A 13,766-nucleotide genomic window follows, 5' to 3' on the forward strand; every position below is an offset into this window, starting at 1 on the left:
CACATATTCCTGGAGTTTACTCATGGAACCCAGGTTAAAACTCCTACCCATGGGTTTTGGAATAGGTTCACCTGCCCAGGGAGGTAATTGTTTGTCATTTCTTTGCTGCCTGCATCTGCACAGTGGCTGAAGAAGGTGAACCAGTGGACAGAAAACATTTGACTCTATTGACTGGTTTCAAATGGCTGGAGTTTCATTTCCCTGCTATCAGTCTCCTTACACTACACTCCATTTCTCCTCCTTAATTATCATTAAGGACAAAGTTTGAGATAGCAGCTTCCTCCTTTCACATACAATCTTACCTTCCTTCTCAGAACCTAATTTCCCCTTACCAGGAAGGCCACACACACAGGCAGACTCATTCTCTAACATTCTATCAATTGCTGCATCCTCCACTTTTTTTTTTTGTAGAAAACTTGCCCTTACTGAGTATTTACCGCTAGTTAAATACACAGATTGGGCAGGCACAGTGGCTCACACCTATAATCCCAGCACTTTGAGAGGTCAAGGCAGGTGGATCACCTGAGATCAGGAGTTCGAGACCAGCCTGGATAACATAGAGAAACCTCGTCTCTACTAAAAATACAAAACTTAGCCGGGCATGGTGGTGCACCTGTAATCCCAGCTACTCAGGAGGCTGAGGCAGGAGAATCACTTGAACCCAAGAGGCAGAGGTTGCGGTGAGCTGAGATCATGCCAGTGCACTCCAGCCTGGGCAACAAGAGTAAAACTCCACCTCAAAATAAATAAATAAATACACAGATTGGCTTTCTCACTGTGTGCCTCACATTGTGCAGTTTTCCTGGTATATCCAGAGAGCACCACAGGGTCACCACGAGGCTCTCTGTCAAGGTCCTTTCAGGTCACAGGCCTATCTCCAGGCCTTGGCAATGAGAATAAGCATATTCTTGACTAATCTGGGTCAGGCATGGTGACCCATGCCTGTAATCCCAGCACTTTGGGAGGCCAAGGTGGATGAATCACTTGAGCTCAGAAGTTCTCGAGCAGCTTGGGCAACATGACAAAACCCCACCTCTACAAAAAAAATACAAAAATTAGCCAGCCATGGTGGAGTGTGCCTGTAGTCCCAGCTACTTTGGAGGCTGAGATGGAAGGACGGCTTGAGCCCAGGAGGCAGAGGTTGCAGTGAGCCAAGATCATGCCACTGCACTCCAGCCTGGGTGACCAGACCCTGTTCTGGGAAAAAAAAAAAAAAGAATTTTCTTGTCTAATCTCTATACATGCCCACCCTACAAAATCAGTTGAATTCCCTCCTTAGCCCCCTTTTGTAATTTTTATTGTCTGACTGATTAACCCAATGAAAACAGACTTTTAATAAACTCGTTTTTTGGTTTTTTTTTTACACACAAAGGCTTACTCTTACTAAGTCAAGATGCGCCTGATCTCCTAATCGTTGATAACCATGATAGGGTTCAGAACAGGTTACCCTAAAATATAGCACCTTGGCATATTGAAGAAAACAGCAGGAGCAGAAAGTTTACTCTGACCTTCTATAACCTTTTCCTAAAGGAGGTCATAAAACCTAGGAAAGATGTTCTGACCTTTCCCTGAAGCAGTTCATAAGACCCTCATATGATTGTCAGGAAATAATACTTTAAAAAAACACCCTCGGCCAGGCGCAGTGGCTCACATCACGAATCCCAGCACTTTGGGAGGCCGAGATGGGCGGATCACGAGGTCAGGAGATCGAGACCATCCTGGCTAACACGGTGAAACCCCGTCTCTACTAAAAATACAAAAAACTAGCCGGGCGAGGTGGCGGGCGCCTGTAGTCCCAGCTACTCAGGAGGCTGAGGCAGGAGAATGGCGCAAACCCGGGAGGCGGAGCTTGCAGGGGGGGGGGACCCCGCCCCTGACCCCAAGCCCGGGGCAACAGAGCGGGCCCCCGCCAAAAAAAAAAAAAAAAAAAAAAGACCAGCCTGGACAACACAGCAAGACCCCCTCTACAAAAACTAAAAATTAGCTGAAAATGGTGGCACACACCTATCATCCTAACTAAAACTAAAAATGGTGGCACACACCTATCATCCCAGCTACTCAGGAGGCTGAGCCAGGAGGATTACTTGAGCTTAGGAGTTTGAGGTTGTAATGAGCTATGACTGTGCCACTGCATTCCAACCTGGAAAACAGCGAGACCCCATCTCAAACATTAACCAGGCATGGTGGGGCACCTGTAATCTCAGCTACTTGGGTGGCTGAGACAGGAGAATCACTTGAACCTATGAGGCTGAGGTTGCGGTGAGCTAAGACCATGCCACCGCACTCCAGCCTGGGCAACAGAGTGAGACTCTGTCTCCAAAAAAAAAGGAAATATTTATGTATCTCCTACTCTATATCACACTTCTGTTATTAGTCTGGAAGCACAGGAGGGGGAAAAGGTGACAGATAATGCCCTTCATCCATACAGATTACATTGTTATGAGAAATGACACAAAATAAACAGAGGCTTGAACAAAATAATTTCAGATAATGAAAAGTAATATTTAAAAACAAATAATTTTAGAAAGCCAGATGTCATGATATTGACTACGATCCAGGCAACTTTAGGTTTGGAAAGCAAGAAGACCTTACAGGGGAAGTGACATGTGAGTGGAATCTGATTGACAAAAGCAGCCACGCAAAAACCTGAGAACAGAGCTTTCTAGGTAGTGTGAACAGCGAAGGCAAAATTCTAAGGTAGGGAGGAGGCAGGCAATTCATCAAGAAACAGAAAGATGGTCTGTGTAATTGGAACAGACTGAGCCAGTGGGAAAGTATAGAGAGAATGGGTTTATTTTTTTAGCTTCGGAGGAAGAGTAAGGGAATTTGGATTTCTTTTTCGTTTTTTGAGACAGAGTCTTACTCTGTTGCCCAAACTGGAGTACAGTGGGGCAATCTCGGCTCACTGCAACAATGATCTCCCAGGTTCAAGCGATTCTCCCGCCTCAGCCTCCCAAGTAGCTGGGATTACAGATGACTGCCACCACACCTGGCCAATTTTTCTATTTCTAGTAGAGACAGGGTTTCAGCATGTTGGCCAGGCTGGTCTCAAACTCCTTACCTCAGGTGATCTGCCCACCTCAGTCTCCCAAAGTGCTGGGATTACAGGCATGAGCCACTGTGGCTTGCCAGAATTTGGATTTTAAATTAAAAAAAAAAAAAAAAGTGGAGAATTTGAAGCAGAGGGTGGCATAATCCTATTTGCATGACCTTGCCCACTAAGTGTTCTTTGCAGTTCTTTGGAGCATTTAATTTTTAGATGCAGACAATTACCTAAAGCTAACGGCTGCTTCTAAGGTTTTATTACTTGATTCGTTTGAAATAAAATATGCATAATGTAATAGTTCAGTTGTGTTTTGCCTACAGCATTGAAGCTTTAAATAACAGTAGATTGCTTATAATATTATATAATTAGAGAGAAATTTTTTTGGAGTCACCTGGTATTTATGCAGAACTGGGATCAACTGCCTAGGAAAAAATGGTTTCTACTGATACCACTATGCTTCAGTCATATTAAGTGCGTTTCAAATAAAAGTAACAGCAAGTATGGCTAATAGTAAAAGATAAATAAAAGGGAAACAAGAAAATAAAAAATACAAGATTGTACTCATATGACACAAAGACCTATTTTTCATTCAGCACATCTAGGTATCTGAATGTTCAAGATTCACAGTTGAGCTCTTGCTCTAGAATGTTCTGTATATTTGTTTTTTGCCTCTTCTTCCACTTTCAGGAGAACTATCCCCACTTTTGTAATCAGTTACTGTCCAGAGTAACCCATCCCGTTTTAGAGGGTTTTTCTCAGTGCTGACAGGTTAGCTGTGGATCCAGAATTCTGATAATTTTTCTTCTTTTTTTGTCACTCTTGTCACCCAGGCTGGAGTGCAGTGGCACAATCATAGCTCATTGCAGCCTCAAACTCCTGGGCTCAAGTGATCCTCCTGCCCCAGCCTTCCAAGAGCTGAAACTACAAGCATGTGCCACCACACCTGGCTAATTTTAGGATTTTTTTTCAGAGATGGAGTCTTGCTGTTGCCCAGACTGGTCTCAAACTCCCAGCGTCTAGCAATCCTGCAACCTCTACCTCCTAAAGTGCTGGGATAACAAGTATGAGCCACTGCATTCAACCTTTGGTGGCTATTAATGTTTAAGATATTTCTCTGTTCTGATAACCAGAGCATTTGGAACCCCAACCTATGATACAAAGTCATAATTTTTATTCTAATGGGAGAAATTTTGAACACCACTGAAAATTCTAGAAGCACAGTGGTGTGGGCAGGTCCCTGGCACTGCACAGATCCCACCAAAGAAGTCCCACCCATCTCCCACATGGAAAGTTATCTCTGTCAATCACCATCTTCATCACTATCATTCTCACACAGGGAAGATGTTCCATATTTTTTAACGTGGACCACCTAAAGGAGAACCAACCATGCGGTAAATACCATCAGCTTCTTCCCTGTAAGTTTAAAAGGTACTGTCTTGGAAATGTAATGACTTCTTCTTCTCACCTTCTTTTCCAAAGATCCTCTTTCTGAAATCTCAATTCTTACTATGCCAAACAGTGCATTTTCAGCATGGTAAACTTTTAAAGCTAATTTACTAGCAATTTTCAGCATTCAGATTTGACAGGCCCAGATTTTTAAAAATTCAATTTCTGTCTCTGATGATATATAAGGAAAATCAAACTATAGCGAGCCATTGGCCTTGTCATTGTTTAATGAATACCGCACAAAAGGAGTATCCTGATGTATTTTTTCTCAGTAATCGTTAGGCCCACTTTCCATTTTTATATTAATCCATTCTGCATGATGACCTAGAAATTGCAGATTAAGGCTTTCGAGTATCTGTACTCATTTTCCATCCTGTTCTATTTGGTGATGTGTTCCTTACAGACATTGAGCAGTTGTCACTTGTCCCGGCATTTCACCAGCTCCCTGCAAACAAGTTATCTGCTGACATGCTGATCTATTATGTAACGTAAGAGAACAGCAAGCTTGTATTTCAATGAGTCATAAAAAGCTTGAGAAAGCCCAGCAAAACATAGTAAGCAAAGAAAAACTTAATTAGTTCAAGTGATACTGACTCAGACAAACATGCTAACTTGCCAACTCCACCAAGATCTGGTTTTCAGAACAGGATTCAGTGGCTATGTCACTTGTACAAAACTCTGGACTTCTAAGCCACATTTGTGACTGTAGATTGTCACAGGCCTTCAGAGCCAGGGTCAAGATGGCTTTAATAACAGTGAGGAGCATTCAGACAGGAAGGTATGGTGAGAAAGCGTTCATTTATCCAGCTTCATAGCATAAGTGAGGGAGTCTGGAGTTTTTTGGTGGGGGGGGGGGGGGTGGTTAGGGGTTTTTTTTTTTGAGACAAGGTCTCACTCTGTCCTCCAGGCTGGAGTACAGTGGTACAATCTCAGCTCACTGCAACCTCCACCTCCCGGGCTCAAGCAATCCTCCCAACTCAGCCCCCCAAGGAGCCAGAACTACAGGTACATGCCACCACACACAGCTAATTTTTGTATTTTTTGTAGAGATGGGGTTTTGCCATGTTGCCCAGACTGGTCTCGAACCCCTGGGCTCAAGCAATCTGCCTACCTTGGCCTCCCAAAGTGCTGGGATTACAGGCGTGAGCCACTGTGCCCAGCCAAGTTTGGGTTTCAAATTCAAGGAAAACCAAAAGTCTGAAGCAGAGGGTGGCATAATCCTGTGTTCTTATATCACACAAACAGATCTTCTACTAGGAAGGGAGGCTGTTGCCTCCTACCCAGGAGCAGCTGAGAAGACACACCAGGCAGATAGCAGAGTTGGTCCTAACCAGGATAGGATGTCAGAGTGCAGGTCTGGGCTAGTTAGTGAGATCACAAGAGGGGTCAATGCGGGGTTGGCTTGGGATGAAAGGCTTTCCTCTGCTCACCATGAAGTGATCTCAGGAATCACCAATGATAGGACAATTATATTTTGGTCTGAAGTAAATCCTTTGCAGTACCTCTGAAGCAGCACCTGCCTTGCTAAGTGAGCGTGTCTTGGGGGCAGGCTAACAGGAGAAACCCTGGAACTCCAGATTTAAGATCTAATGAACATCTGCCTCAGAAGCTTTCCTGGAAAAGACAGATTCAGTGGGTGGCTTTAAGCTCCCAAGACTGAATTCCAAGACAGCCGTGTGGTCCCGTCTTGATTCCCATCTGTGAAACCTGCTTCTTAAAAATAAGTTGCTCCTCTCCTTTCCCTTTCCTGTGGGGACAGCAGCACTGAGGTCACTGGAGGGGAGAAGGGAGGAGGTGCCAAAATGGTGAGTTGTGATAATAGAGTGTGGTCAGGAGACACGGATCACAGAGGGGCATGTGCAAGCAAATTGATATATTTGGGTTAATGGGAGCCAGGTTTCTCACTGTCAAACAAGGAATGTACAAATATAGAAAGTTGAGAAGACATAAAGAATTCAGGTGTTGGATTGGAATGAGGTTGAAGGAAATAATGTATACAGTGGTCCATTTCCAAGACAAAGCACCTAAGTTGGCTTATGTCAGCAAACTATTTTAAAAAAAAAAAAAGTATACACTAGACTGGGTGCGGTGGCTCACGCCTGTAATCCCAGCACTTTGGGAGGTCAAGGCTGGTGGATCACGAGGTCAGGAGATTGAGACCATCCTGGCTAACACAGTGAAACCCCGTCTCCACTAAAAATACAAAAAATTAGCCTGGCATGGTGGCAGGCGCCTGTAGTCCCAACTACTCTGGAGGCTGAGACAGGGGAATAGCGTGAACCCAGAAGGCGGAGCTTGCACTGAGCTGAGATCGCACCACTGCACTCCAGCCTGGGCGACAGAGCGAGACTCCGTCTCAAAAAAAAAAAAAAAAAGAAAAAGAAAATATAGGATACACAAGGCCTCTGCTTGGATAACCAACACTTGCTTGTCCGCCACCCCACTTAGCTGTCCTCACCGGAACCAAAGTTTAGTCTAAGATGAAAATTTACTAGCCTGCAAAATAGCTTGCTTTGTCTGTTCTTATCAGACTGCCCAGCTACTTAGGTCATAAGTCAAATACTTAAAGAGCCCCTGAGCTAACTAGAATTGCTATACACTGTGGGCTGCAACAAAATGCAGCAAGACAACCCTAAAATAAAAACATCTAAAGCCCCAACCCAACAACCGATAGGCAATGTCCAGGAAGACCGTGACCCCGTAGTACTCAGCCTGTGAGGAACCAGTGGAGGGACCTGAGAGGATGAATTGCTTGTTTTAACTGTGCTGGGTGTGCCTACCCATCAGACACCCGATCTTGCAAGACCGTCATTAAAAGTCTCACTTTCACTGTTCTTCGGGTCTCTGAGTCCATTCTTTGGGTTTGGACAGGTGAGTTTGTTTCTCACAGGGTGACTGGTATAAACTCATGATTTGCAATTGAGAGAGACAGATGGAGACAGATGGTGCCGTAATCCCCCTTAGTCACCACGATTTTTATTTCCAGACGTTCAGTTATCTGCGGTCAACCACAGTGGGAAAACAGGTGTGTACAGAGGGAGAGGGAAGGGGAGGGGGAGGGAGAGACCACATTCACATAACTTTGGGTGGGGGTTGGTTGTTGTTTTTGGTTTTTAAATTGCAACACCTGGGAACAGTGGCTCACACCTGTAATCCCAGCACTTTGGGAGGCCAAGGCAGGCGGATCACTTGAGGTCAGGAGTTCAAGGCCACCATGGCCAATATGGTAAAACCCCATCCCTACTTAAAAATACAACAATTAGCCAGGTGTGGTGGCACGGGCCTGTAATCCCAGCTACTTGGGAGGCTGAGGTAGGAGAATCGCTTGGACCAGGAGGGCAAAGGTTGCAGTGAGCCAAGATCTGTGCCACTGCACTCCAGCCTGGGCAACAGAGCGAGACTCCATCTCAAAAAATAAAATTAAAATAAATAGCAACACCTGAAATGCCTAAAAACATAACAAGGAAATGGGTTCCCCCACTATTTCTGAGAAGGGCAAACATCTATAGTAGTTTCAGGACGCGTAAAGTGATGAAGTAGAGCTGGAAACAGGGATGGGCTCGGTCCTTTTTTCAGCTGTCTCTCACTGACTGAGGGAGGAGGCCGCTCTGTGTATTTAGCTGAATGCACGCTGGAACAGGGTGAAGAGAAAAATGGGGCTGTGGAGTGTAATTCCATCTGTCCAAGGCGGGGAGGCTTAGACTCGGGGCCTCTGTGTTGGAAGTGAACACCAGTGTGACACACCATGCTGCCCGGGCCGGGGTCAGCGTCCTCGGCTCCACGAAGGTGGGAGGTGGCAGTCCTGACTGGTGGCATACCCTTGCCCCGGGCCCTACTGCAGGGGACACCCACCAGCGGCAGCAGGAGCTTCCCGGGGGTCCCCTCCCTGAGGAGGGCAACGTCTGGGGTCGCTGTGGGGCCAAGTGTCTGTGCCCCCTTCCTCCGCGACCAGCCCTCCAAACCTGCCTGCATGCCCGGGTAGGGGACCTGGCTCCTGAGGCTGAGGCACCCGGGGCGAGCGCTGTTCTCTGCGGGCCACTCACCAGGCCGAGGGGTCCTCCCAGTGCTTCTTCAGACCCCGGGGTTAACAGCGACTGAGGAAAGCGCGCGACGGCGACGCCGCGCAGCACGTAGAGGGGAAGCCGCCCGGTTTCCCGCGCCTTCCCGCGCAGCCGCAGAGAAGGAGACCGAACCTTCCCGCGCAGACACAGAGAACGAGGCCGAGCCAGCAGGCAATGCTCTTCAGTTTCATTACCGTTTAATGTTAGCATTGTCTTGTTTTATGATTAGTTATTGTTGTTCATCTCTAATTTAATTGTGTCTCATATATATATAAATTAAACTTTATCATGAGCATGTATGTATAGAAAAAAACAATGTGTGTGTATATATATAGGTTTTGGTTCCATCTGTGGTTTCAGGTATCCACTGGGAGCCTTGGAACGTGTCCCCTGCAGATGATGGGGGAACCACGGTTGATAGATATGCATATAAACATCGCTATATTTGTGTGTATATGAGTCCATATATATGCACATAGACATGGATTATATTCTCTAACTGATTCTAATTCTGGGACAGGAAAAATATAAAATGGGCATCTTTAGGTGCCAGAAAGTGAGGAACTGCTCCAAATACGTTAAAAAGGGGGGGGGGGGCGCGTGGTGGGGAGACGTGTGAAAGGGATAGAGGAACCAACCTGAAAAAGCTCCCAATGTCCAAAGCTAGAACAATTAGGGCAATAAAACAGACAACAGTAGTGGGTTATAACCCAAAGAATAAAATAAATACCCATAAGTAGGTGATTGAACACATAAACAAGTGGGAGAGAAGGGACAAATCTTTTTTACAGAAGAATTCTAAATAATAAATGTGGAAGAATGAGAGGAATAGAAAAGCAGCATTAGAATTCCACAGTAATTATCACTGCAGGCAAACTTCATTGATGAATGCTAAAATTAGCAGCCAAAACTTTAAGGAGACATAGAATATTTGCGTAGGAATGGGAAAAATGGTAACTTTACAGGAGAGAAATGTGGCGGACACCACCTTAACCAAGTAATCAAGGTAAACATCACTGGTATGAGTCAAGTACACATTACATCTTCAGTATTCTTCCTGAAAGCCTGTATCATGAAATATCAGACAAACACACATTGTGTCTACAAAAGCCCTGACTGATCCTCCTTAAATGTGTTGAAGTCATGAAAAACAAAGACAGATAGAGAAAGCATAAAAGATCAAAGGTTGCTAAGGAGATGTGACAACTAAAATGTAACATGGTATCCTGGATTCAGTTCTGTAACAGCTGGTCAAATCCTAATAAGGCCTGTAGGTTAATAGTGTTGCTCTAATGTTAATTTCTTTATTTTAATCATTGTGTCATTGTTACGTAGGATGTCAACATTAAGGGAAACTGGGTGAAGGATAAATTGGAATTCCTGGTACTATGCAATTCTTCTGAATGTTTAAAATTATTTTGAAATAAAAAGTTGTATTAAATGACTAGAAAAACAAGCTGCTACCTCAGTATTTTATAGTAAGCACATACACACACACAGAAACACACACAGGCATACACATACAACCTTTTTTTGGCTGTTCAAGCACTGTTTCTTGTCACTCTGTGGTATTTTCTTTTTTATTGTTATTATTTTTATTTTTTGTAGAGACAAGCAAGGTCTCACTATGCTGCCCAGGCTGGTCTTGAACACTTGGGTTGAAGTGATCTGTCTTCCTTGTCCTCCCAAAGTGCTGCGATTACAGGCATGAGCTGCTGCATCAGGCAGTAGTATTTTCTAACTTAAAAAATTTTTAGGGCCAGGCGCAGTGGTTCATGCCTGTAATTCTAGCACTCTGGGAGGCTGAAACAGTAGATCACTTGAGGTCAGAAGCTTGAGACCAGCCTAGCCAGTATGGCAAAATTCCGTCTCTACTAAAACACAAAGATTAGCCAGGCATGGTGGTGCACACCTGTCATCCCAGCTACTTAAGAGGCTGAGGCAAGAGAATAGCTTGAACCTGGGAGGCAGAGGTTGTAGTGAGCTGAAATCACACCACTGCACTCCAACCTGGGCAACAGGGTGAGACTCCATCTCAAAAAAAAAAAAAAAATTTAATTAAACTAAAAGATTGGCCTGGATCAAGAAATGAGAAGACAAGTCACAAACTAAGAGAAAATACTTGCAAGAGATACATATGATAAAGGACTGATATCCAAAATATACAAGGAATTCTTAAAACTCAATAATAAGAAAACAAAGAACCCAATCTAAAATGAGCAAAACACCTGAATCAGTACCTCATTGAAGAAAATGTACATATGTTAAATAAGTTTATAAAAAGATGCTCAGCATCACATGCCATCAGGGAAATGCAAATTAAAACAACAATGACATACAACTATACAGCTATTAGAATGACCAAAGTCCAAAACAATGACAACACCAAATGCTGACAAGGATGTGGATCAACAGGAATTTTCATTCATTACCAGTGGAAATCCAAAATAGTGTATTGGAAAAACAATTTGGCAGTATTTTATAAAATTAAACATATCTTCACCATACAATCCAGCAATCGAGTCCCTTGGTGTTTATCCCAATGAGTTGAAAACTGATGTCTACCTAAAAACCTGCACCTGGATGTTTATCCATAAACACCATAAATAGGCCAGGCACAGTGACTCATGCCTGTAATTCCAGCACTTTCGGAGACTGAGGCGGGTGGATCACTTGAAGTCAGGAGTTCAAGACCAGCCTGACCAACATGGTGAAACCCTGTCTCTACTAAAAAAAAAAAAAAAAAAATTAGCCGGGAGTGGTGGCAGATGGTTGTAATCCCAGCTACTTGGGAGGCATCCCTATAATCCCAGCAACTTGGGAGGCTGAGGCAGGAGAATCACCTGAACTCAGGAGGTGGAGGTTGCAGTGAGATGAGATCGTGCCACTGCACTCCAGCCTCGGCAACAAGAGCGAAACTCCATCTCAAAAAAAATAAATAAACACCATAAACATGTAGTAGCTTTATCCATAATTGCCAAAACTTAGAAGCATCCAAGATGTCCTTCAATAAATGAATGGATAAACTATGGTACATCCAGACAATGAAATATATTCAGTGCTAAAAAGAAATGAGCTGTCAAGCCATACGAAGACATGGAGGAACTTTAAGTGCACATTACTAAGTGAAAGAAGCCAATCTGAAGAGGCTGCATAGTGTATGATTCCAACTGTATGGCATTCTGAAAAAGGCAAAATCATAAAGAGATCAGTGGTTGCTAGGGATTAGAGGGAGGAGGGATGAATAGGTGGAGCATAGAGGATTTGTGTAGCAATGAAGCTTTTTTTTTTTTTTTTTGAAACAGAGTCTTGCTCCACCACCCAGGTTCAAGAGATTCTCCTGCCTCAGCCTCCCAAGTAGCTGGGATTATAGGTGCACGCCACCACGCCCAGCTAATTTTTGTATTTTTAGTAGAGATGGAGTTTCACTGTGTTGGTCAGGCTGGTCTTGAACTCCTGACCTTGTGATCTGCCCACCTTAGCCTCCCAAAGTGCTGGGATTACAGGCATGAGCCACCACATCCAGCCTCTTTTGTATAATACTACAATGGTGGATACATATCATGAAATATTCTTGTTAAAAGCCATAGAATGTATGGCACCAAGGGCGAACTCCCATGTCAACTATGGACTTGGGGTGATAATGATGTGTTCATGTAGGTTCATTGATTATAAGAAATGTAACCACACCGATGAAGGATGTGATGGTGAGGGAGGCTGTGCATATGTGAGGGAGGGAGATTTTAGGGAATTCTATGCTTTCTGCTTAAGCTGTCTGTGAGCCTGAAACTACGTTTAAAAATAAAGTATATTTTTTAACAATTGACCCACCCAGGGTAGGCTGGGCACAGTGGCTCATGCCTGTAATCCCAGCATTTTGGGAGGCCAAGGTGGGCAGATCACCTAAGGTCAGGGGTTTGAGACCAGCCTGGCCAACATGCTGAAACCCTGTCTCTACTAGAAGTACAAAAATTAGCTGGGCATGGTGGCACATGCCTGTAATTCTAGCTACTCAGGAGGCTGAGGCAGGAGAATCGCTTGAAACTGGGAGGCAGAGGTTGCAGTGAGCTGAGATCAAGCCATTGCACTCCAGCCTGAGCAACAAGAGCATAAATAAATAAATAAAAATAAGAACCAGAGTAATGAGTGAAGAAAATTTCTAAGACAAGAAAGCAGCTTAATCCTTTTTAAAATATACATTTACTGAGATACAAAATCTGCTACGTATCACACATATTCAAAAAATTTTATGTACGTAATTACACTTAATAATTACATTTCTATGAGGTAGCTGCTTTTATTCAGTGAGGATCAGTAACTTGCAGAGAAGGTACAAACACATGGGTGGTTCTTGCTTTCTGAGAAAACAAAAGACAGAACTGTCCTTTAAAAGTTAACTATTGGCCGGGTGCAGTGACTCATGCACTACAGGTCATGCCTGTAATCTCAGCACTACAGGGTGGACCACTTGAGCCTAGGAGTTCAAGACCAGGCTGGGGAACATGGTGAAACCCTGTCTGTACAAAAAATAATAATAATAATTTTAAAAATTAGCCAAGCATGGTAGCGCACACTTGTAGGACTAGCTACTCTGGAGGATGAGGTGGGAGGATCACCTGAGCCCAGGGAGGTCAAGGTTGCAGTGAAATATGATCATGCCACTCCACTCCAGCCTGGGCAACTTACTGAGACCCTTTTTCTACAAAAAATAAATAAAAGTAGCTGGGCATGGTGATACGTGCCTGTAGCCTCAGCTACTTGGGAAGTTGAGCCTGGAGGATCACTGAAGCCCAGGAGTTCAAGACAACAGTGAATCATGATTGTGTCACTACACTGCAGCCTGGGCAGCAGAGTGAGACCTCATCACACAAAAAAAGAAAGAAGCAAGAAAGGAAGGAAAGAGAAAGAAAGAGAGAGACAAAGAGGGAGGGAGGGATAGAGGGAGGGAGAGAGGAAGGAAGGGAGGGAGGGAGGGAGGGAGGGAGGGAGGGAGGAAGGAAGGAAGGGAGGGAGGGAGGGAGGGAGGGAGGAAGGAAGGGAGGAAGGGGAGGGAGGAAAAGAAAGAAGAAAGAAAAGAAGAGAAAGAGGGAAAGAGAGAAAGAGAGAAAGAGAGAGAAAGAAAGAAAGAAAGAAAGAAAGAAAGAAAGAAAGAAAGAAAGAAAGAAAGAAAGAAAGAAAGAAAGAAAGAAGGAAAGAAAGAGAGAGACAAAGAG

This window comes from Papio anubis, chromosome 11 (assembly GCF_008728515.1).
Source record: "Papio anubis isolate 15944 chromosome 11, Panubis1.0, whole genome shotgun sequence".
Lineage (NCBI taxonomy): Eukaryota > Metazoa > Chordata > Mammalia > Primates > Cercopithecidae > Papio > Papio anubis.